The sequence below is a fragment of the Ceratotherium simum genome, chromosome Y (assembly GCF_057802395.1).
Source record: "Ceratotherium simum simum isolate JZ-2026a chromosome Y, ASM5780239v1, whole genome shotgun sequence".
NCBI classification, from domain to species: domain Eukaryota; kingdom Metazoa; phylum Chordata; class Mammalia; order Perissodactyla; family Rhinocerotidae; genus Ceratotherium; species Ceratotherium simum.
Genome location: NC_141941.1, coordinates 8,276,367 through 8,301,969, shown reverse-complemented (window position 1 = coordinate 8,301,969; position 25,603 = coordinate 8,276,367).

Here is a 25,603-nt window from a genome sequence, read left to right as displayed (position 1 = left end):
GTGGGCATCCCTGTCTGGTTCCTGTTCTTAGAGGGATAGCTTTCAGTTCTTCACCATTGAGGATGATATTAGCTGTGGGTTTCTCATATATCGTCTTTATTATGTTGAGGTACTTTCCTTCTATACCCATTTTATTCAGAGTTTTTATCATAAATGGATGCTGGATCTTGTCAAATGCTTTCTCTGCATCTATTGTGATGATCATGTGATTTTTATTCTTCATTTTATTAGTGTGGTGTATTACGTTGATTGATTTGCGAATGTTAAACCATCCCTGCATACCTGGAATAAATCCCGCTTGATCATGGTGTATAATCTTTTTAACGTATTGTTGTATGCGATTTGCTAGTATTTTGTTGAGGATTTTTGCATCGATGTTAATCAGTGATATTGGCCTGTAATTTTCTTTTTTAGTGTTGTCCTTGTCTGGTTTTGGTATCAGGGTAATGTCAGCTTCGTAGAATGTGTTAGGGAGCTTCCCCCCCTCCTCAATTTTTTGGAAGAGTTTGACAAGGGTAGGTATTAAGTCTTCTTTGAATGTTTGGTAGAATTCACCAGGGAAGCCATCTGGTCCTGGACATTTATTTTTGGATAGGTTTGTGATTACTGTTTCGAACTCCTTACTGGTGATTGGTCTATTCAAATTCTCTACTTCTTCTTGATCCAGTTTTGGAAGGTTGTATGAGTCTAAGAATTTATCCTTTTCTTCCAGATTGTCGAATTGGTTGGCATATAGCTTTTCATAGTATTCTCTTATAATCTTTTGTATTTCTGAGGTGTCTGTTGTAACCTCTTCTCTTTCATTTCTGATTTTACTTATTTGTGCCTTCTCTCTTTTTTTCTTGGTGAGTCTAGCTAAAGGTTTGTCAATTTTGTTGATCTTTTCAAAGAACCAGCTCTTGGTTTTATTAAATTTTTCTATTGTTTTTTTGGTCTCTATTTCATTTATTTCTGCTCTGATTTTTATGATTTCCCTTCTTCTACTGATTTTGGGCTTTGTTTGTTCTTCTTTTTCCAGTTCCTTTAGGTGCCTTGTTAGATTGTTTATTTGAGATTTTTCTTGTTTGTTGAGATAGTCCTGTATCGCTATAAACTTTCCTCTTAGAACCGCTTTTGCTGTATCCCATAAATTCTGGCATGTTGAATTTTCATTTTCATTTGTCTCCAGGTATTTTTTGATTTCTTCTTTGATTTCTTCGTTAACCCAGTCGTTGTTCAGTAGCATTTTGTTTAATCTCCACGTATTTGTGGCTTTTCTGATTTTCTTCCTATAGTTGATTTCTAGTTTCATACCATTGTGGTCAGAAAAGATGCTTGGTATTATTTCAATCTTCTTAAATTTATGAAGACTTGTTTTGTGGCCTAATATGTGATCAATCCTGGAGAATGTTCTATGTGCATTTGAAAAGAACATGTATTCTTCAGTTTTTGATGGAATGCTCTGTATATATCTACTAGGTCCATATGTTCTATTGTGTCATTTAAGGCCAATGTTTCCTTATTGATCTTCTGTTTGGATGATCTATCCGTTGGTGTAAGTGGAGTGTTCAAGTCCCCTACTATTATTGTGTTACTGTCTATTTCTGTTTTTATGTCTGTTAATATTTGCTTTATATATTTAGGATCACCTACATTGGGTGTGTAGATATTTACAAGTGTTATATACTCTTGTTGGATTTTTCCCTTGATCATTATGTAATGCCCTTCTTTCTCTTTTTTTACAGTTTTTGTTTTAAAGTCTATTTTGTCTGATATGAGTACTGCTACCCCAGCTTTCTTTTCATTGCCATTTGCGTGGAGTTTCTTTTTCCATCCCTTCACTTTCAGTTTGTGAGTGTCTTTAGGTCTGAAGTGTGTCTCTTGTATGCAGCATATATATGGGTCTTGTTTTTTTATCCAGTCAGCCACCCTATGCCTTTTAATTGGAGCATTTAGTCCATTGACGTTTAAAGTAGCTATTGATAAGTATCTATTTACTGCCATTTTTTAACTTTTTTTTTTTCCCTCAGTGTTTCAGTAGTCCTTCTGTGTTCCTTTCTTCTTTTATACAGAATTGATGGTCACTTTAGTTTGACCTCTGTCTGAAAGCTGTACGCTTTAACTCCCCTCCTCCCTCCTTTTATGTTTTTGATATCATATCTAACCTCTTTTTTGTGCATTTGTATCCATTATGTTCTAATCATGGAAATAGATAATTTTTCCTATTTGTGGTCTTCTCTTTTCCCCGTAAATCAGTCCTTTTAACATTTCTTGTAGCACTGGTTTCTTGGTGACAAACTCCTTTAATTTTTGCTTATCTAGGAAAATTTTGATCTCTCCTTCCATTTTGAACGATAACCTTGCTGGGTAGAGTATTCTTGGCTGTAAGTTTTTTCCTTTTAGCACTTTAAATATATCGTGCCATTCTCTTCTAGCCTGTAAGGTTTCTGCTGAGAAGTCAGCTGATAGCCTTATGGGGTTTCCTTTGTATGTAACTTGACATTCTCTTGCGGCTTTTAGGATTCTCTCTTTATCTTTAATTCTGGACATTTTGATTATGATGTGTCTTGGTGTGGGCCTCTTTGGGTTTATCTTGTTTGGGGCTCTCTGTGCTTCCTGTGTCTGGATGTCTGTTTCCTTCCTTAGGTTAGGGAATTTTTCATCTATTATTTCTTGAAATAGATTCTCTGTCCCCTTGTCTTGCTCTTCTCCTTCTGGGACACCTATAACATGGATATTAGTGTGCTTGATGTTGTCCCAGAGGTCCCTTAGACTGTCCTTACTCTTTTTAATTCTTTTCTCTTTTACCTGTTCACCTTGGGTAATTTCTTCTAGTCTTTCGTCCAGCTCACAGATCCGTTCTTCTGTATCCTCTACTCTGCTTTTGAGTCCCTCTAATGAATTTTTCATTTCCAGTATTGTATTCTTCATTTCTGATTGGTTCTTTTTATATCTTCCATTTCTTTGTTGACATTCTCACTGAGTTCATCTATTCTTCTCCCCAGATCAGTGAGCATCCTTAACACTCTTAGTTTGAACTCTCTGTCGGGTAGGTTGCTCATTTCTGTTTCACTTAGTTCCTTTTCTGGGGTTTTGTCCTGTTCCCTTACTTGGAATGTATTCTTTTGCCTCCTCATTTTGCCTCTTTCCCTGTGCTTGTGTCTACGTATTAGGTAGGTCAGCTACGTCTCCTGCTCTTGGATAGGTGACCTTATGTAAGTGATGCATTAGGAGTCCTGCAGTGTGCTTCCCTCAGTTCTCAATGTTCCAGGGATGACCCCTATGTGGGCTATGTGTGTCCTTCTGTTGTGGCCTGTTAGCTCTCCCTGTATGCATCCCGGTAGGCTGAGTTATGCTCCTGGCCAGCTGTTGTAATGCTCAGCTGCTTGTAGTTGTTGTGGGCCCTTCAGTCTCTTTATCAGGTTGTGGGAGCCCCAGCAGAGTTGGCTGCAAGTTCTCATACCACATTTGTGTTGCAGTATTTCTTTTAAGTGAGTGGGTCCCCAGCGTGGCAGGTTGTTAGGCTCAGGGCCTTAAAATTGCTGTAAGCCTCTAGCCTATTAGGTCTCTTCTCAGTTCTCTGAGGATTGCAGCTGTGTGGGGCTGGTCTCAGGCACAGGAGCACCCAATGGTTTCAGGCTTTGGAAGGTGGGGCAAACTCCCTATGTGGATCTTTGAGAAGCACAAGTCTTCTGCAGCTAAGCCCTGCTGCCCACAGGTCCACCCACAGACAGTAAACACAGTCCTGCCTTGTGTGAGCGCCCCGACCTCCCCAAGCAGACCCAGTCTCTCCACGGCGGGAGACCCACACACTCTGCCACTGCCCCACACTCTCCACCTGCTCCTTGTGCACACCCTGCCCCCGCTCAAGTCCGCTCAGTTGCCAGGCTGCAGAGAATCCAGTCACCAATCTATGCAGGCCCACAAGTTGCCTGAGGGCTTGTTGTTGGGTGGGGCCAGTCTCTAGGGTGGGCTGCCTGCCCTGGCTGAGCTGGATTAAATCTGTGCTCCAGCAGGTGGGGCAGACCCTGGGCTAGCAGGCCTCAGGGAGAACTCCAATGGCCTCTGTGTCAGCACGCCCACACCTGGCCACAACAATGGCCGCCGCCAATGTCCCAGTCCCTGGAGAGGTCTCACCCCTCACCGAGATGCACTCAGGGTCTATTAGGTGAGTCTCTTGTCACCAAAGCACTGTGCGCCTTTCTTTCTCGTGATTTAAGGATGCTTTCTGAAACAGGTGAGTTAGCACACGGGCCCTTTAAGAGCCAGTTTTAGTTTCTTTGTGAACCGGGTTTTCTGGGGGTACTCGCCAGTGCTTTAGTAGCAGGCAAAGTCAGATATTACGCCACTGGTCTCGATTGTGCTGGGTCCACAAAATGCCCACAGCGGGGGCGCTCCCCAGCTCAGGGCCCCGCTCCTCCAGGGAGGGCTGCGTACCTGTGGGCTGCTCCCGGCGGCCGTGAAGCTGGTGGCTTGTGAAGGCGGCGTTTTTCCTCTCCAGAAGGGAGTTTCTGCCTCTTCCACCTCAGTTAGGATTGTCCGTTGTTGCAGGAGTTCCTCTTATCCAGTTTTCAGTTCTGTCTCAAGGGTAATTTTTCCACGAGTAGTTGTAAATTGGCTGTGTCCATGGGAGGAGGTGAGTTCAGAGTCTGCATATGCCGCCATCTTGACTCTGCCTCCTCTAATGTTTTATTTCTTCTGTAAATATATACATGGTAATCTCATGATAATCTCTCTCTGCTCAATTTATATGGAACTACTATGCCATATTCATTTGGGCATTTAATCAATTACTTGTAGGCATAGATTCTGCCATCTAGTTCTTTTATATTTCCTATTTTCCCCCAGTATAAAAATAATAGCTAGTGTTTCCTCTTCTTGGGTAGTAATGATTGTCTGTCTACTCATAACACTCTCTTCTACCTTCATGCAGAAAAAAAAAATTGAGTAGCTACTAATTCAAATAGTAAAAGGCCTCAAATCTTTTCAGAGGCACAAGATTAAATGTACTAATATGTTTTCAAAGATATTTTCAAGCCATCTGACCTTTGATCAACTATAGTTACGCTCTTTTTTTTTCACTTGTCCAACTGTTCTATTGCTAGACTTCCTACAGAAGTAATACATTTTAGAGTTCTGTCCCTACTATGTAAACTCTCCAGCCTCCAATCTAGCCTTACTGTTCAATTTTTTTCCCCTATCCTTTTCACAAACCTAAATGCTAGCTCTTAGAAACCAAATGCTCCTTCACCATTGGTAAAACAGCTTTAGAATGAAAATTTCTCTCTGAAGATTTAGTTTGTGTCTTTTCCCAGCACAGCAATGAGCACACAGATGGGATTTGTATCCCTTACTGCGAACTGGCCTTCAGTTATGCCTACCCAAAGGTGCAACTAATACTCTTTCAAAATATATGATTTCTGTTCCCATCACCATCCCAAAGAGACTTTTATTATGATAAACAATACTAGTATAAATTGGATTTTTAAAGATTATCTCCACCTCATAATTACTTGGAACTTTGAGAATTAGTAACCTGCGAAGTGTTGTGTTATTAATCCTTAGTCTCAACTTTCAAGTAATGTTTTCTGATATAAGGTGAAAACCAGGTGAATACAAGGCCTACCCTGTGAAACAAGATTAAAAATCTTCCTGAAAAAAAGGAAATTGTTCAGAACCCCCTAATGTGTACTTAGGAACTCACAGGATTTCAGAGCTAAAAAGCTGATTCAACTCTACATCATTGATGAGGAAGAAAAGTGGTCAAAGACATTCTCTACTTCAAATGGTAAAAAGTACAAATGATCATGAGCACCAAATGTTCTCACCAAAACTTCTGACCTACCCCAGAGGTCAAAGAGCCATAGAAATAAAAGCAGAAAACTCCACTTCTTGGGGAGATGGGACAATAACCTAGATATGACTCCAAGGATGACTCTACCTTGGGTGATTTTCTGTTCAGACGCTGGGTTGGATGGGCCAAGCCAGATTCAGCCTTTACACCTAACCAAATACAGTGGTTCTTGGCACATCAGAACTCACCTAGGGAGGTTTATAAATACACCAATGCCTGGGCCCCACTTCTAGAAATCTAGAAATCTGGATTTAGTTGGTCTAGGATGGGGGCCCAGGCATCAGAATTACTGACGGTCATCCAGTGATTCTGATGCACAGCAGAGTTGAGATCCTCTGGAACAAGTCCCCACTCACAATTAACCAGCAATGAATATTCCTTTTAATTCACTTGCATAAAAATGTTGCTGGTGAGGAAAACTGAACACTAAATGAAAATACATTTCAAAATAATACAGTAACATTCCCCCTTGTGGATTTTTTTTTTTTTAAGTTTATGTGCTTTTACCAACCTCTCCCTATTTCTCCCATATCCCAGACACTGGCAACAACTTTTCTACTCTCTATTTCTATGAGTTTGACTTTTTTCTTCTTTTTAACATTCCACATGTAACTGATACCATGCAGTATTTTTCTTTGTCTGGCTTACTTCACTTAACACAAGACCCTCGAGCTTCATCCATGTTTTCGCAAATGACAGGATTTGTTTCTTGTTAAGGTGAATATTATTCCATTATCTATGTATATGATTTCCATATATATATGCATGCCACATTTTCTTTATCCATTCATACATTGATGGACACCTAGGTTGTTTCCATATCTTGGCTATTGTGAATAATGCTGAAAGAACAGGGAGTGCAAATATCTCTTTCAGATAATCATTTCATTTCCTTTGATATATAACCAGAAACTCTTAGTTTTATTGATCTTTTTCATTATCTCTTTAGTCTCTCTCATTTATTTCTGCTCTGATCTTTGTATTTTCTTCCTTTTAATAACTTTAGGCTTCATTTGTTCTCCTTTTCTAGTCCTTGAAGTGTAAAAGTAGGTTGTTTATTTGTGTTCTTTCTTTCTTCTTAATGTAGGTGTTTATTGCTATAAACTTTCATCGTAGAAATGCTTTTGTTGCATCCCATAAGTTTTGGTTATTGTGCTTCAGTTTTCATGTATTTGTCTTAAATTGTTTTTTAATTTTTCTTTTGATTTCTACTATTGGTTGTTCAATAACGTTATTTACTATAACATTCCCATTTGAAAAAGATTGTCATTGTTATTTAAGAGGCCTGACCAGGGAAAGAATTGGAATCTGAAAAGGAGGCTAGAAGAGATTGACTTTTCACTTCTGTTTTATTGCCATCTGCTGGAAATTTATAAACCCTACCACACACACCCCCCACCTACCACCAATTTACTTTCATTTGTTCTAGGTTATAACACTTCAACAGAAAAAACAAATCTTTAAAGAACCCTTTCAGATAAGAAACTCTTAAAGCAGTGTTTCTTATCCTTGAAACTATAGACATTTGAGGCCAGATCATTCTTTGTTGTAGAGCCATCCTATATACTGTGGGCTGTTTAGCAATCCTTGGCCTCCACCCACCACATGCCACTAGCACCCCTACCCCTCTCAGTTCTCACAACCAAAAATCAAAATATTCCCATACATTGTCAAATGTTCCCTAGGGGCAGGGAGACAAAATCCCCCTAACTGAGAATCACTGGGATAGAAGGAAGAGTCAAACTGTGACATAAGCCTAATGATAAACTTGATAGACCTCATGGGAATCTTAGAAGCTAGAAAGGCCCTTCAGAGTTGTCAGAATTCCTACTGAGATGGTTGAGACTTTATTCTCTCACATGGATCAGTCATTGGAAATGAGCAGCTGGAAAGGTGAATATGTGTGAGACAGCTCTCTACAACTAGAGCAACAAGTCCTTCACTGAGATGGGATCTGGGACATCCCAGTGTTCATGACATATGTTTCTCCACAACTGTCAATTTACTTCTCAGCATCTTCCAGTCAATGATAAAATTTCTGAGATTTGGGACCATGACTTATTTGGTTCTATGTCATCAAAACCTACCTTCATGGGTATAAATACTGGTTAAATAATTATAATGAAATGAAATGGGACAATAGTTGTAGTTATTTGATTATTTGCAAGCTTAGGTACTTTAATATAAGGCTACATTATGCATTTTTTGAGATGAGAAATTCCATATAATTAATCCATATCTATATTATTATATGTAATGATGATTACTTTGGGGAGAAGTTATGGGAGTTACTATCACCTAATAATACTAAATAACACTGAGCTAATTTTTAAGTGTCTTGAATCTTCTGTAGTTGAGTTTATCAGCAATTAAGAAAAAGAATTAGCAGATTGGTGTGAAATAAAACCAGCTAATTTCTGAAACATTACCCAGATTTCAAGTAATGAAAATTTTTGTTGAATAGATGTGATTATAAAGGACAATATTGTCTGTATAGAGCCCACACAATACTACTGTCCAGCAGAGGGCACACTGCACATAGTTATTGATGGAGAAATACTTTTAATGTAAAAAGGAAGTCCATTCTTCTGGATAAATACCCAGAATTACTGGGTCATATGGTAGTTCTTAAATGTCCACTGATAGATTGACGGGTAAAGAAAATATGGTATACAGAAACAATGTAAGATTATTCAACCTTAAAAAGAAAATGAAATCCTGTCATTTGCAAATGTATGAATCTGGAAGGCATTATGCTAAGTCAAATAAAATAGTCTCAAAAAGACAATTACTACAAGATTCCACTTGTATGAAGTATCTAAAGTAGTAAAACTCATACCAACAGAAAGTAGAATGGTGGTTGCCAGGGGTTGGGCGTAGGGGAGAAATGGAGAGTAATGGTATATTTTTTCTGTACTGTAAAATGAATAACAAGATATATGCTGTACAACATTGTGCCAATAGTTAACAATAGAGTACTATACATTTAAAACTTTAAGAGAGTAGATCTCATACCATTTTTTAGCTATACACTCTAATCTTAGCTATACACTATTAATCTTAGCTATACACTGTAGTGACATATGTCGTTCCCATGTAAATGTATTCCTATACATCTGCAGTTCAACAATGTATCATTTGTACAATTTTGCTTTATTGCATTCCAACTTTATTCTTGCATATTGCTTTTATGTTATGCCAATAAGATCAGGATTATGTTAAAGTTAATCTCTAGTTGGTAAGTTGTTAATTCAACTGACTAACATCTTTTAAGACCAATAATATGTGAAGCATTTTTAGAGCATAAATTCTGTCCTCACAAGATATGTTACAGATCATGACACAAAAGTAAGGCCCATCTACATATACTTTACAGTAGCCCCTTATAGATTAATAAAAACTCAGGTTAACAGTTCCCCCCACCCACAATATTTTCAGATTTTGTTTTGCATGGATACCATACATGATGAGCTAATGTGATGACATGGACAAAGATCTCTTCTGGTAGTTGAAAGATCAGGCTTTGTCCTTTACTGGTTGTGTGACCCTGGTCAAGTCACTACTCCTCAGAGCCTCTCTATCTTCCTCTGTTATTAGAGGAACAATGATGCCCACTGGGCCCTCTTCAGAGATGGACAGTGTGTGCTAACAGTTTAATACCTATGGATATCCACCAAGCAGATGCATGGAGTCATCTGTGCCATAAGCATTTCATACTAAAACAACCGCAGCTGTTATCAAGTGTCCATGGGTTTGTGGTCAGATTCTCTACTTATCCTTTTGTGAAGAGTTAAGTAAAGTGTAACTCTGGGTTCTCAGGCAATTCAGGGGAGTGAGAGAAAGGAGGCTCCAAGTAAGAGGTTAGGTTTCTGCTAATTTTGGGAGGAGGGCCTTGATTAGCATTACACTACTTGTACCACAAATGTATAAAGCAGATAGCTCTTCAAATATAGTTCTAACTTTACTTTAGAAATATTTCTAATTCCATTTTCATAAATTTATCTTTTTGATAGTAATTCAAAACTATAAAAAGGATATAAAAGCTGTATATATGAAGGTGTTTATTATACTATTGTTTATGAATAATTATGGAAATTAGGGACAATTTAGAAACAGTATCTTAGTCATAAAAATGAAAATTATGAATATTGTATAGATGCAAGGAAGTAAATCTGATGAATGATAACTGGGGTAGAAAGAGAAAAAAACATAAGCTGTGTTTTTAGCTATGTAGAAATTTAGAGCATATACATTTGAGGAAAAAAATGACAAGCAAGATGGAGTGGTATAACACTGATACGTCAGGAAGTTAGTAGCCTCTCTCTGGATATGTGTATCTCTATTCTTCCTAAATCACATTGCTGCTGTTACAGTGATATTTGTAGAACAAGACAACTGATGTTTAATTCTGTAAACATAAAAACAAATTTTTTGTTATGAATAGGAAGATCTTGATACAAATCTTTCAAAAATGCGTTGTGTACTTTCCTGCTTTCCCCAACTGTTTCATAAATATATTCTATTCTTTTCTCTCTCTCTCAGGATTACCATGATAAATGTCAACATCTCTCCCACACTAGAAAACAATGATGTCTTTATGTGAAGTTCAAATATAAAGTTATTTTTCTCTATGCGGTATGATCAAATCTTCTCAGATTTTTGTTTCTTTGCTTATTTTTACGGACTTTCTTTTACTGTTGTTATTTGGACTTTACGATGGTTAATTTTATGGTGGCTGGCCAAAGTGCCCAAATATTTGATCCAACATTTTTCTGGATGTTTCTGTGAAGGTGTTTTTTGATAAGATATACATTTTAATGGATCGACTTTGAGTAAAGCAGATTGCCCTTTGTAGTGTAGGTGGGCTTCATCCGATTAACTGAAGGTGAAATAACTAACCTTCTAAGAGAGAATTTACCCAGCAGCTGGACTTCACACTTATTGCTCTTCAATGGATCTCCAGACTACAGGCAGATTCTGCAGATTTTGGACTTATCAACTTCCAAAATTGTATGAACCAGTTGCTTAAAATAAATCTCTTCCTATTTACATACGCATTCTATTGGTTCTTTTTTTTGCAGAACTCTGACTAACATAGTCTTTTTATCTCTTTCCCTATTTATCTGTTCTTCAATTCTGAATGACCATCTGGCAGGGTAGAGTATTCTTGGATGCTAGTTTTTTTCTATCAGCGCTTTGAATATATTATGCCACTCTCTTCTGGCCTACAAAGTTTCTGCTGAAAAAATTGCTGCTTGTCTTATGGGAGTTCCCTTGAACATAAGTTGTTTTTTTCTTGCTGCTGTTAAGAGTCTCTCTTTGTCTTTAACTTTTGACATTTTAATTATAACGCATTTTGGTGTGGGTCTCTTTGGATTCATCTTATTTATAAATCGATGGGCTTCCTTGATCTGGATATCTCTTTCCTTCCCCAGATTAGGAAAGTTTCAGCCATTTTTCTTCAAGTAATTTTTCTGCCCCTTTGTCTTTCTCTTCTCCTTCTGGAACTCCTTAAATGCAAATATTAGTCCTCTTGATGTTGTCCCATAAGACCCTTAAGCTATCTTCACTCTTTCTAATTCTTTTTTCTTTTTGCCACTCTGATTCAGTAAGTTCCAGTCTTTGCATCCTGTTATCTTTTCTTCTGCTCCATCTAGTCTGCTAGATATATTTGTATTTTTCACTTCAGTTGTTGTATTATTCAGCTCTCTGACTTCTTCATGGTACTTTCTTATATTTTCTCTCTTTGTTTAAATTCTCACTGTTTATTCTCCTACTCTTTTTTTTTTTCCTAAGAAAGATGAGCCCTGAGCTAACATCCAATGCCAATCCTCCTCTTTTTGCTGAGGAAGACAGGCCCTGGGCTAAGATCCGTGCCCATCTTCCTCTGCTTTATATGTGGGATGCTGCCACCACATGGCTTGATAAGTGGTGCATAGGTCTATGCCTGGGATCTGAACCCATGAACCCTGGCCACTGAAGTAGAGCATGTAAACTTACCACTATACCACCAGGGCTGCCCCCATCCTCCTAGTCTTTTCATTACATCTTTTGTTTGTTCCATATGATGTCCTTTGCCCCAAAGTGCAGCAGATCATTCATTTAAGTGCCTTTGACAGTTTTTGACCAATGACCTCGACTAGTTTTTTCTCTTCCCATAAATAGTGCCAGGTTGCCAGGAATAGTGCCAAATTAAAAATTAAAAGCAAGGGTGTTACCAAGGTGGCAGAGCAGGAGACTCCAGCCTCCACCCTACTTATGATCAACAACAGATAACTATCCACAGATGAAAATGGCTCTGAGAGAGCTCAAGAGTCCACTTCAGAACCTTCAACAAGACAGTGGTATCTAAAACCAGAGAATAACTGCACAAAAAGGGTTGGAAGAACAACTTCATTTTGCTTACATAATCTCGCACTTCTCAGTGTGAAAAGGTACTCCTTTGCTCAAAAGGGTTCCCCTCACAAGAAAAGGGAGAGCAGAGTGAATGACTACCTTCACTAGCCTTTCCAAAAACTGCATGAGAGACCCTCTGGCTTTTCCCCACCTATAGACCAGTAAAGCTGAGACATCTAGAGACGGCTAGAAACAAGGAAAGAGGGGAAAGACTTTGATATCAGATATTCAGTGGAAGTGAGCAATGTTCCAAGTGGCTTCTTCAGCAGAACACTCCAGGAGCCCTTATCACTGATGACCTCAACAGCCCTTGTAGACGCATACAATTCCTGAAGCTTTTATCATGGAAAACCTCATTGAGGACCACAGCAGACTGCTTTGCAGAGGACCTTAGCACCTTTTGCCACTGAAGCAACTAATGGCCAATAAAGCTAACATGACCCCTCTGCAGATTTTACCATTGAGGTTTTCTCCCTACAGGTTTTCATGTTTGCAGACAACAGCATCCTGAGTCCCTCCCTGCTCCTGCATACTTTCCTGCCCTATGCCAGAGCCCAGGACTGCATCCATTGCTGACTAGCTTTGCTTTGCATGCACTCTGGGCTTGCCTCTGTAGCTAAATAATCAATCTAACTTTACACATCAGGACTAAAAAAAAGAACAAACACAGCCCTACATTAGGCAAAGAAGGAAGTAAAAAAGATCAGTGTGAAATAAATGTAATAGAGACTAAGGTGGTAGTAGGAAACATCAATGAAACTAAGAGCTTGTTTTAAAAAAGATAATCAAAATAGACAAAACTTTAGCTAGACTCACCAAGAAAAACAGGAGAGGACTCAAATAAATAAAATCAAAAATGAAAGAGGAACCCTTACAACTGATACCACAGAAATACAAAGAATCACAAGAGACAACTATAAATAATTATATGTCCCAAATTGGACAACATAGAAGAAATGGATAAATTCCTAGAAATACACAACCTTCTCAAATTGAAGCATGAAGAAATATAAACTATGAAAGACTAATTATTAGTAAGAGATTGAATCAGAAATCAAAGACCTCACCACTAACAAAAGTAAAGGACAAGATGGATTTACTGGTGAATTCTACCAAACATTTAAAGAAAAGTTAATACCTATCCTTCTCAAATTATTCCAGAAAATAGAAGAGGAGAGAACATTTCAAACTCATTTTGTGAGACCAGCATTATCCTGATACCAAACCAGGCAAGGACACCACAAGAAAAGAAAATTACAGGCCATTATTCCTAATGAACATAGATGCAAAAATCTTCAACAAAATATTAAGAAACAAAATTCAACAATACATAAAAAGGATCATAGATTATAATAATGTGGGATTTATTCTGGGGATACAAAGATCTTTCAATGTCCACAAATCAATCAATGTGATATACATTAACAAAGTGAAGGATAAAAATCATATGATCATCTCAATATATGCAGAGAAAGCATTTGACAATATTCAACATCCATTTATGCAAAAACTCTCAACAAAGTAGCTGTAGAGAGAATATATCTCAACACAATAAAAGCCAATATGACAATTCCACAGCTAATAATGTGAAAAACTTAAAGCTTTTCCTCTAAATCAGGACAAGACGAGAATGCCCACTCTCACTGCTTTTATTCAGCTTAGTATTGAAAGTCCTAGCCAGAAAGAAAAAGAAATAAAAAGCGTCCAAATGGGAAAGGAATAAGTGAAAGTGTCTCTGTTTGCAGAACATGATACTATACCCTAAACCCTAAAGACTCCATCAAAAAACTATTAGAACTAATAAGATAATTCAGTAAATTTCTATGCCATGACATAGAAATACAACACAATATACAAATATAAAACAAAAATACAGAAATCTGTTGTGCTTCTATACATTAATAGTGAACTACCAGAAAGGGAAACTTAAAGAAAAATTTACAATTGCCTCAAAAAGAATTAAATACCAGGAATAAACTTAACCAAGGAGGTGAAAGACTGGTACACTGAAAACTATAAGACATTGACAAAAAAAAGTTAACAAGAAAAAAATAAGTGGAATGATATATATACTGTGCTCATGCATTGAAAAAATTAATATTGTTAAAAATGTCTGTTTTTGGGGGGAAGTCAAGATGGCGGCGTAGGCAGACTCTAAACTCACCTCCTCCAGCACACACAGCCAATTTACAAATACTCGTGGAAAAATTACCCCTGAGACAGAACTGAAAACTGGATAAGAGGAACTCCTGCAACAAAGGACAATCCTAATAGAGGTGGAAGAGGCTGAAACTCCGTTCTGCAGAGGAAAAATGCTGCCTTCATAAGCCGCCAGCTTCACTGCCACCCAGGAGCAGCTCACAGGTACGCAGCCTCCCTAGAGGCGCGGGGCCCTGAGCCAGGGAGCACCCCCACTGCAGGCATTTTGTGGACCTGGAACAATCGAGACCACTGGCATAATATCTGACTTTGTCTGCCACTAAAACACTGGGGAGTACCCCTAGAAAACCTGGTTCACAAAGAAATTAAAACCAGCTCTTAAAGGGCCCATGTGCAAACTCACCCATTTCAGAAAGCATCCTAAAATCACCAGAAAGAAAGGTGCATAGTCCTTTGGTGAAAAGAGACTCACCTGATAGGCCCTGAGTGCATCTCGGTGAGAGGTGAGACCTCTCCAGGGACTGGGACATTGGCAGTGGCCATTGTCGTGGCCTGGGGTGGGTGTGCTGACACAGACACCATTGGAGTTATCCCTGGGTCCTGCTAGGCCAGGTCTGCCCAACCCACTAGAGCACCGAATTAATCCAGCTCAGCCAGGGCGGACAGCCCACCCTAGAGACTACTGGCCCCAACCAACAACAAGCCCTCAGGCAACCTGTGGGCCTGCATAGATTGGTGACTGGATTCTCTGCAGCCTGGCAACTGAGCCCACTTCAGTGGGGCAGGGAGTGCAAAGGAGCAGGTGGAGAGTGTGGGGCAATGGTGGAGTGTGTGGGGCTCCTGCCGTGGAGAGACCAGTTCCACTTCAGGAGGTCAGGTGCACACATGAGGCAGGACTGTGTGGACTGTGTATGTGGACCTGTGGGTGGAAGGGCTTGTCAGCGGCAGAAGACTTGTGCTTCTCAAAGACCCATATAGGGGGTTTGCCACACCTTCCAAAACCTGAAACAATTAGGTGCTCCTGTGCCTGAGACCAGCCCCACACAGCTGCATTCCTCAGAGAGCTGACAAGAGACCTAAAGGCTGAAGGCTTACAGCAAGTGTAAGCCCCTGAGCCTAACAACCTGCCACGCTGGGGACCTAGTCACTTAAGAGAAATACGACCACTCAAATGTGGTATTAGAACTTGCAGCCAACTGTGCTGGGGCTCGCCACACATGATAAAGAGATGGAAGGGCCCACAACAACTACAAACAGCTGAGCATTACAACAGCTGACTAGGAGCATAACTAGGCCTACCTGGGTGCATACAGGGAGAGCAAACAGGCCACAACAGAAGGACACATGTAGCCCACATAGGTGTCACCCCTAGAATATTGAGAACCGAGGGAAGCATACTGCAGGACTCCTAATGCATCACTTGTACAAGGTCACCTATCCAAGAGCAGGAGACATAGCTGAACTACCTAATACGTACACACAAGCACAGGGAAAGAGGCAAAATGAGGAGGCAAAAGAATACATTCCAAGTAAGGGAACAGGACAAAACCCCAGAAAAGGAACTAAGTGAAACAGAAATGAGCAACCTACCCAACAGAGAGTTCAAACTAAGAGTGTTAAGGATGTTCACTGATGTGGGGAGAAGAAAGATGAACTCAGTGAGAATGTCAACAAAGAAATGGAAGCTATAAAAAAGAACGAATCAGAAATGAAGAATATGATACTGGAAATGAAAAATAGGCTAGAGGGACTCAAAAGCAGAATAGAGGATACAGAAGAACGGATCTGTGTGCTGGACGAAAGACTAGAAGAAATTACCCAAGCTGAAAAGGTAAAAGAGAAAAGAAGTAAAAAGAGTGAGGACAGTCTAAGGGACCTATGGGACGACATCAACTGCACTAACATCCATGTTACAGGTGTCCCGGAAGGAGAAGAGCAAGACAAAGAGGCAGAGAATCTATTTCAAGAAATAATAGATGAAAACTTCCCTAACAGAAGGAAGGAAGCAGACATCCAGGTACAGGAAGCACAGAGAGCCCCAAACAAAATAAACCCAAAGGGGCCTCACACCAAGACACATCATAATCAAAATGTCTAGAATTAAAGATAAAGAGAGAATCCTAAAAGCTGCCAGAGAAAGACAAGTTACATACAAAGGAAACCCCATAAGGCTATCAGCTGACTTCTCAGAAGAAACCTCACAGGCTAGAAGAGAGTGGCATGATATATTTAAAGTGCTAAAAGGAAAAAACTTACAGCCAAGAATACTCTACCCAGCACGATTATCATTCAAAATGGAACGAGAAATCTAAAATTTCCCAGATAAGCAAAAATTAAAGGAGTTTGTCACCAAGAAACCAGTGCTACAAGAAATGTTAAAGCGACTGATTTAAGGGGAAAAGAGAAGACCACAAATAGGAAAAATTATCTATTTCCATGATAAGCAGGCAATGGATACAAATGCACAAAAAAGAGGTTAGATATGATATCAAAAACATAAAGGAGGGAGGATGGGAGTTAAAGAGTAGGGCTTGCAGACAGATGTCAAACTAAAGAGACCATAAATTCTGTACAGAAGGAGAAAGGAACAGAGAAGGACCACTAAAACACTGAGAAAAAAAATTTAAAAATGGCAGTAAGTACATGCTTATCAATAGCCACTTTAAACGTCAATGGACTAAATGCTCCAATTAAAAGGCATAGGGTGGCTGATTGGATAAAACACCAAGACCCATATATATGCTGCATACAAGAGACACACTTCAGACGTAAAGACACTCACAAACTGAGGGTGAAGAGATGGAAAAAGACACTCCACACAAATGGTAATGAAAAGAAAGCTGGGGTAGCAGTACTCATATCAGACAAAACAGACTTTAAAACAAAAACTGTAACAAGAGAGAAAGAAGGGCATTACATAATCATCAAGGAAACAATCCAACAAGAGGATATAACACTTGTAAATATCTACGCACCTAATGTAGATGCGCCTAAATATATAAAGCAGTTATTAACAGACATAAAAACAGAAATAGACAGTAACACAATAATAGTAGGGGACTTGAACACTCCACTTACACCAACGGATAGATCATCCAAGCAGAAGATCAATAAGGAAACATTGGCCTTAAATGACACATTAGAACATATGGACCTAGTAGATATATACAGACCATTCCATCCAAAAACCGAAGAATACACGTTCTTTTCAAATGCACATGGAACATTCTCCAGGACTGATCAGGTATTAGGCCACGAAACAAGTCTCCATAAATTTAAGAAGATTGAAATAATACCAAGCATCTTTTCTGACCACAACAGTATGAAACTGGAAATCAACTATAGGAAGAAAATAAGAAAAGCCACAAGTACATGGAGATGAAACAAAATGCTACTGAACAACGACTGGGTCAACGAAGATATCAAAAAATACCTGGAGACAAATGAAAATGAAAGTACGACATGCGAGAATTTATGGAATACAGCAAAAGCAGTTCTAAGAGGGAAATTTGTAGCAATGCAGGCCTATCTCAACAAACAAGAAAAATCTCAAATAAACAATCTAACAATACGCCTAAAGGAAGTGGAAAAAGAGGAACAAACAAAGCCCAAAATCAGTAGAAGAAGGGAAATCATAAAAATCAGAGCAGAAATAAATGAAATAGAGACCAAAAAAACAACAGAAAATTAATAAAACCAAGAGTTGGTTCTTTGAAAAGATCAACACAATTGACAAACCTTTAGCTGGATTCACCAAGAAAAAAAGAGAGACAGCATAAACAAGTAAAGTCATAAATGAAAGACGAGAAATTACAACAGACACATCAGAAATACAAAAGATTATAAGAGAATACTAGGAAAAGCTATATGCCAACCAATTCGACAATCTGGAAGAAATGGATAAATTCTTAGAAACATACAACCTTCCAAAACTGGATCAAGAAGAAGTAGAGAATTTAAATAGACCAGTCACCAGTAAGGAGATCGAAACAGTAATCACAAACCTCCCCAAAAATAAAAGTCCAGGACAGACGGCTTCCCTGGTGAATTCTACCAAACAATCAAAGAAGACTTAATACCTATCCTTCTCAAACTCTTAAAAAAATTGAGGAGGGGGGGAAGCTCCCTAACTCATTCTACGAAGCCAACATTACCCTGATACCAAAACCAAACAAGGGCAACACAAAAAAAGAAAATAACAGGCCAATATCACTGATGAACTTCGATGCAAAAATCCTCAACAAAATACTAGCAAATCGCATACAACAATACATTAAAAAGATTATACACCATGATCAAGTGGGATTTATTCCAGTCATGCAGGGATGGTTCAACATTCGCAAATCAATCAACGTTAATACACCACATTAATCAAATGAAGAACAAAAATCACATGATTATCTCACTGGATGCAGAGAAAGCATTAGACAAGATACAGCATCCATTTATGATAAAAACTCTGAATAAAATGGGGATAGATGGAAAGTACCTCAACATAATAAAGACGATATATGAGAAACCCACAGCTAATATCATCCTTGATGGTGAAAAACTGAAAGCTATCCCTCTAAGAACAGGAACCAAACAAGGATGCCCACTGTCACCACTCTTATTTAACATAGTACTGGAAGTCCTAGCCAGAGCAATCAGGCAAGAAAAAGGAATAAAAGGGATCCAAATTGGAAAGGAAGAATTGAAACTGTCACTATTTGCAGAAGACATGATTTTACATATAGAAAACCCTAAAGAATCCACCAGAAATCTTTTAGAAGTCATAAACAAATACAATAAAGTTGCTGGATACAAAATCAACATACAAAAATCAGTTGCATTTCTATACACTAACAACGAAGTAGCAGAAAGAGAAATTAAGAATACAATCCCAGTTACAATTGCAACAAAAAGAATAAAATACCTAGGAATAAACTTAACCAAAGAGGTGAAAGATCTGTACACCGAAAACTATAAAACATTGCTGAAAGAAATTGAAGACACAAAGAAATGGAAAGATATTCTGTGCTCTTGGATTGGAAGAATTAACAGTTAAGATGTCCATACTTCCTAAAGCCATCTATAGATTCAATGGCAATCCCTATCAAAGTTCCAACAACATTTTTCACAGAAATAGAACAAAGAATCCTAAAATTTATATGAAACAAGAAAAGACCCTGAATAGCTAAAGGAATCCTGAGAAAAAAGAACAAAGCTGGAGGTATCATACTCCTTGATTTCAAAATATACTACAAAGCTATAGCAAACAAAACAGCATGGTACTGGCACAAAAACAGACACACAGATCAATAGAATAGAATCAAAAGCCCAGAAATAAACCCACACATCTATGGACAGCTAATCTTTGACAAAGGAGCCAAGAACATACAATGGAGAAACGAAAGTCTCTTCAACAAATGGTGTTGGGAAAACTGGATAGCCACATGCAAAAAAATGAAAGTAGACCCTTACCTTACACCATACACAAAAATTAACTCCAAATGGATTAAAGACTTGAATGTAAGTCCTGAAACTATGAAACTTCTAGAAGAATACATAGGCAGTACACTCTCTGACATCAGTCTTAGCAACATATTTTCAAGCACCGTGTCTGACTGGGCAAGAGAAACAATAGAAAAAATAAACAAATGGGACTACATCAAACTAAAAAGCTTCTGCATAGCAAAGGAAACCATCAACAAAATGAAAAGACAACCTAACAATTAGGAGAAGATATTTGCAAACCATACATCTGATAAGGGGTTAATCTCCAAAACATATAAAGAACTCATGAGTCTCAACAACAAAAAAACTAACAACCCAATTAAAAAATGGGCAAAAGACATGAACAGACATTTCTCTAAAGAAGATATACAGATGGCCAACAGACACGTGAAAAGATGTTCAAAATCACTAACTATCAGGGAAATGCAAATCAAAACTACAATGAGATATCACCTCATGCCCATCAGAATGGCTATAATTAACAAGACAGGAAACAACATGTGTTGGAGAGGATGTGGAGAGAAGGGAACTCTCATACACTGCTCGTGGGAGTGCAAACTGGTGCAACCACTATGGAAAACAGTATGGAGATTCCTCAAAAAATCAAGGATAGAACTACCATATGATCCAGCTATTCCACTGTTGGGTATTTATCCAAAGAACTTGAAAACACCAATGGGTAAAGATACATGCACCCCTGTGTTCATTGCAGCGTTATTCACAATAGCCAAGACTTGGAAGCAACCTAAGTGCCCATCAAGGGATGAATGGATAAAGAAGATGTGGTATATATACACAATGGAATACTACTCAGCCATAAGAAACGATGAAATCCAGCCATTTGTGACAACATGGATGGACATTGCTGGTATTATGCAAAGTGAAATAAGTCAGAGGGAGAAGGTCAAATATCATATGATTTCCTTCATTAAGTAGTAGATAATAACAACAATAAACAAACCCATAGAGACAGAGATTGCATTGGTAGTTACCAGAGGGGACAAGAGGAGGGAGGAGGGCAAAAGGGATAATTCAGTACATGTGTGTGGTGATGGGTTGTAATTAGTATTTGGGTGCAGAACATGATGTAATGTATGCAGAAATAAAAGTATAATGATGTACACCTGAAATTTATACAATGTTATAAACCAATGTTACTGCAATAAACAAAAAATTTTTAAAAATAAAAATAAATAAAAACGTCTGTTTTACACAATGTAATACCCAAAACCATCTATAGATTCAATGCAATCTCTATCAATATTTCAATGGAATTTTTCATAGAAATAGAACAATCCTAAAGTTTGTATGAAACCACAAGGGACCCCAAATAGCCAAAGCCAAATCCTGAGAAAGAACAAAGCTGGAACCATCCTTCTTCCTGATTTCAAGCTATAGTACAAAGCTTTGGTAATCAAAACAGTATGGTAGTAACATAAAATCAGATACACAGATCATTACAACAGAATGATGCCCAGAAATAAACCCATGCATCTATCAATTAATTTATGACAAAGCAGCCAAGAATATACAATGGGGAAAAGACAGTCTTTTCAATAAATGGTGTTGGGAAAACTGGACAGCCATAAGAAAACAAATGATGCTGGACCATTATCTTACACTATACACAAAAATTAACTCCAAATGGATTAAAGATTTGAAATTAAGACCTGAAACTGTAAAAATCCTAGAGGAAAATCTAGATGGTAAGCTCCTTGACATTGGCGGTGGCAATGATTTTTTGGACTTGCCTCCAAGCGCAAAGGCAACAAAAGCAAAAATAAACAAATGGGACGACATCAAACTAAAAAGCTTCTGTATAGCAAAGGAAGCTATCAACAAAACTTAAAGTCAGTCTATGGAATGGGGGAAAATATTTGCAAACCATATATCTAATTAGGGGTTAATATCCAAAATATGTAAAGAACTCATACAACTCAATAGCAAAACAACAACAATCTGATTGAAAAATGAGTAGACATTTTCCTAAAGACATACAGATGGCCAACAGGTATATAAAGAGGATCAACATCACTAATAATCAGGGAAATTCATGTCAAAACCACAATGAGATATTATCTCACATCTGTTAGAATGGCTATTATCAGAAAGACAAGAAATAAGTGTGGGTAAAGACATGGAGAAAAGTGACTCTGTGCACTGTTGGTGGTAATTTAAATTGGTGCAGTCACTATGTATGCAGATTCCTCAAAAAATTAAAAATAGAACTACCATATTATCCAGGAATTCCACTTCTGAGTGTTTATCCAAAGACTATAAAACACTAACCTGAAAAGATATCTACACCCCCATATTCATAGCTGCATCGTTTGCAATAGCCAGGATATGGAAGCAACCTAATTGTCCATTGATGGACTGGGTAAAGAAAATGTGATATATATAGATGTATACATATGTATTTACATATACAATGGAATATTATTCAGCTTTAACAAAGAAAGAAATCTCATCAATTGTAACATTGATGGACCTTGAGGGCATTATGCTAGGGGAAAAAAAAGGAAAAAACAACAAAAAAAACCCCAAAATACCTGAACTCAGAGACACAGACAACAGTCTTTGCTACCAGAGGCAGCACATTGTGGGGGTAAGCCAAAGGCGTGAAGGTGGTCAAAAGAAAAAGCTATCATTAACTATCAGGGAAATGCAAATCAAAACTACAACGAGCTATCACCTCATGTCCATCAGAATTGCTATAAATAGCAAGACAGGAAACAACAAGTGCTGGAGAGAATGTGGAGAGAAGGGAACTCGCATACACTGCTGGTGGCAGTGCAAACTGGTATAGCCACTATTGAAAACAGTACAGAGATTCCTCAAAAAATTAAGAAGGGGGACCAGCCCATGGGGTAGCGATAAAGTTCACGTGCTCTGCTGCTGGAGGCCTGGGTTCAGACCCCGACACACAGCGATGGACTGCTTGTCAAGTCATGCTGTGGCGGCATCCCATATAAAGTGGAGGAAGATGGACACAGATGTTAGCTCAGGGCCAGTCTTCTTCAGCAAAAAGAGGAGGATTAGCATGGATGTTAGCTTAGGGCTGATCTTCCTCACACATAGTAAATAAATATTTTTAAAAAAAAATTTAAGACAAGAACTATCATACAATCCAGCTATCCTACTGCTGGGTATTTATCTAAGGAAGATGAAAACACCAACGCATAAAGATACATGCATCCCTGTGTTCATTGCAGCGTTATTCACAAGAGCAAAGACTTGGAAGCAACCAAAGTGCCCATCAAGGGATGAATGGATAAAGAAGATGTGATATACATACACAATGGAATACTATAAGAAACAGTGAAATTCAATTATTTGTGACTACGTGGATGGACCTCAAGGGTATTACGTTAAGCAAAATAAGTCAGAGGGAAAACGTCAAATACTGTATGATCTCATTCTTAAGGAGAAGACAAAAATAACAACAAACAAACACATAGAGACAGAGAATGGACTGGTAGTTACCAGAGGGGTAGCGGGGAGGCAGGAGGGCAAAAAGGATTATTAAGCACATGTGTGTTGTGATGGATTGTAATTAGTCTTTGGGTGGTGAACCTGATGTAACCTATGCATAAATCAAAATATAAGGATGTACACCTGAAATCTATATAACGTTATAAACCAATGTTGCCCCAATAAAAAAAGAAAACAAAAAGCAGGAGGAGAAAGAAAAGACTATAAGGAAAGTTTGGGGAGTGAGCTGTTTTGAGAAAAAGGACTTTGAAAGGTTCACATATACCAGGGAATCTAGAAGGCCATGCACATGCACAGGGTTGATTGCAAGTTTATATTACTATTGGATGTATGTTTATGATAGTGAAAATTAGGAAGAACTCAATGTCAACAATCAAGAGAGTGCTTCAAGCATTATTTATCCAACTAATCAAGTGAATACGTTTGTGAAAAAATCCATAGACAAGACTTATATGTATGAAAATCTAAATTCAATTCTAAATTATGAATATAAATTTCAGGAACATACAGTATACCATTTATATAAAGTTTAAAACATCACGTGTTAATTCAAGCAAAAAAAACACAGATAAAACTCCAAAGAAAGCTACTACATCCTAGGTTGTAATTACCTTTGAAAGGGTATAAATTTTGATCAAGGAAGGATCAACAGAAAGCATCAAATATTTTGGAAATATATAATTTATTAAGGTGGGTATTAACAATATATGTCTCTATGTTATTTAACACATTTATATGTCTGAAACATTTCAAAATAAATTTCATTATGAAAAGCTATAAGATGTAGTTACTCCTAGGTCACAAAATCTCACACACTAATTCCAAAATTGTCTCAAAAGAATGTCACCAGTATAAATAGAGTTGCATTTCACCAGAATTCCATTATTTGCTAACCTTAACTAGTAGAAATAAAGTTGAATTTCTGGAAGCATAAACATTCATACATTCTGACACAAATGGACACACACAAACCTATGCATGGACATACATATACTCATCTATAGACACTGTGTAGCCAAGATCACAAAATTCACATATGAAAGGCAAATATGTTACACTTTGAAAATACTGTATGTAAATTTTTAATGGCTATAGTAGGTATCCAGGAAAAGAAAAAAACAGTATGCTATCCAGAAACAGTCTTCAAATGCTCAGAAGCATAGAGACACTTAATGTAGGGACAATGTTTATGATAATAACACATACTATTATTATAGTCACTGCTTTTATTGTCAATAAATCTACTGATTTTCTATCTTTCAATTTCCTTGATGCTGCATTTTTGACAATTAAATAATGTTGTCTTCTTACTTGCAAAAACCAAACTATCAATAACATACCTATATGGGGTATGCATATTGTTCTCACAGATGCATTAATTATTCCTCTGTGAGCTAATGAAAAGAAACAAGGCAGGAATTCTACTCCTCAAACACTATGTTTTCACCTTTCTGCCCATGTAAGAAAGGAGAAATGGCCATAAAAACAAAGACCACTCTCTTTCTACTTGCCCCATCATATCACAGACACATAGGAGCAGCTTCTATAGCAGAAAATTAAATCGTTCGTACAGGCTGTTTTCCCAGAGAGAAAATATTTTTTTAAGAAGTAAAATAACTCATACTTTTTTCTCAGGATTATTTAGATTTCTTATGTCCTTTACTGTTTTGCATATATAATATTATAATCACAGAAGAATATAATACATAGTCTATTACTCACATATGAGCTTTAGCCTACTAGATTATATAAAATTTAGGTTAGCTCCATTTAGAGTTTTAGGGATTTTTTGCTTCTGAGAAGCTGTGATTCTAAGTTTCAGAAAAGAACCCTAGGCTATCAAGTGTGGGGTTAGAACTGTTTCTTTCTTTTTTATTTTTTTTAATGAGGAGATCAGCCCTGTGCTAATATCTGCCAATCCTCCTTTTTTTTTTTTGCTGAGGAAGACTGGTCCTGGGATAACATCCGTGCGCATCTTCCTCTACCTTATATGGGATGCCACCACAACATGGCCTGCCAAGCAGTGCGTCAGTGTGCGCCCGGGATCTGAACCTGCAAACCCTGGGCCACGTCAGCAGAGCGTGCGCACTTAACCGCTTGCACCACTGGGCTGGCCCCTACAACTGTTTCTTAGTCATTGTTAATACTTCCCTTTTGAGTTGATGTAACAATTAAAGCTAGTGGTTGAGCCCTACCAGATTGAATCTGTTTGATGAAAGCCAC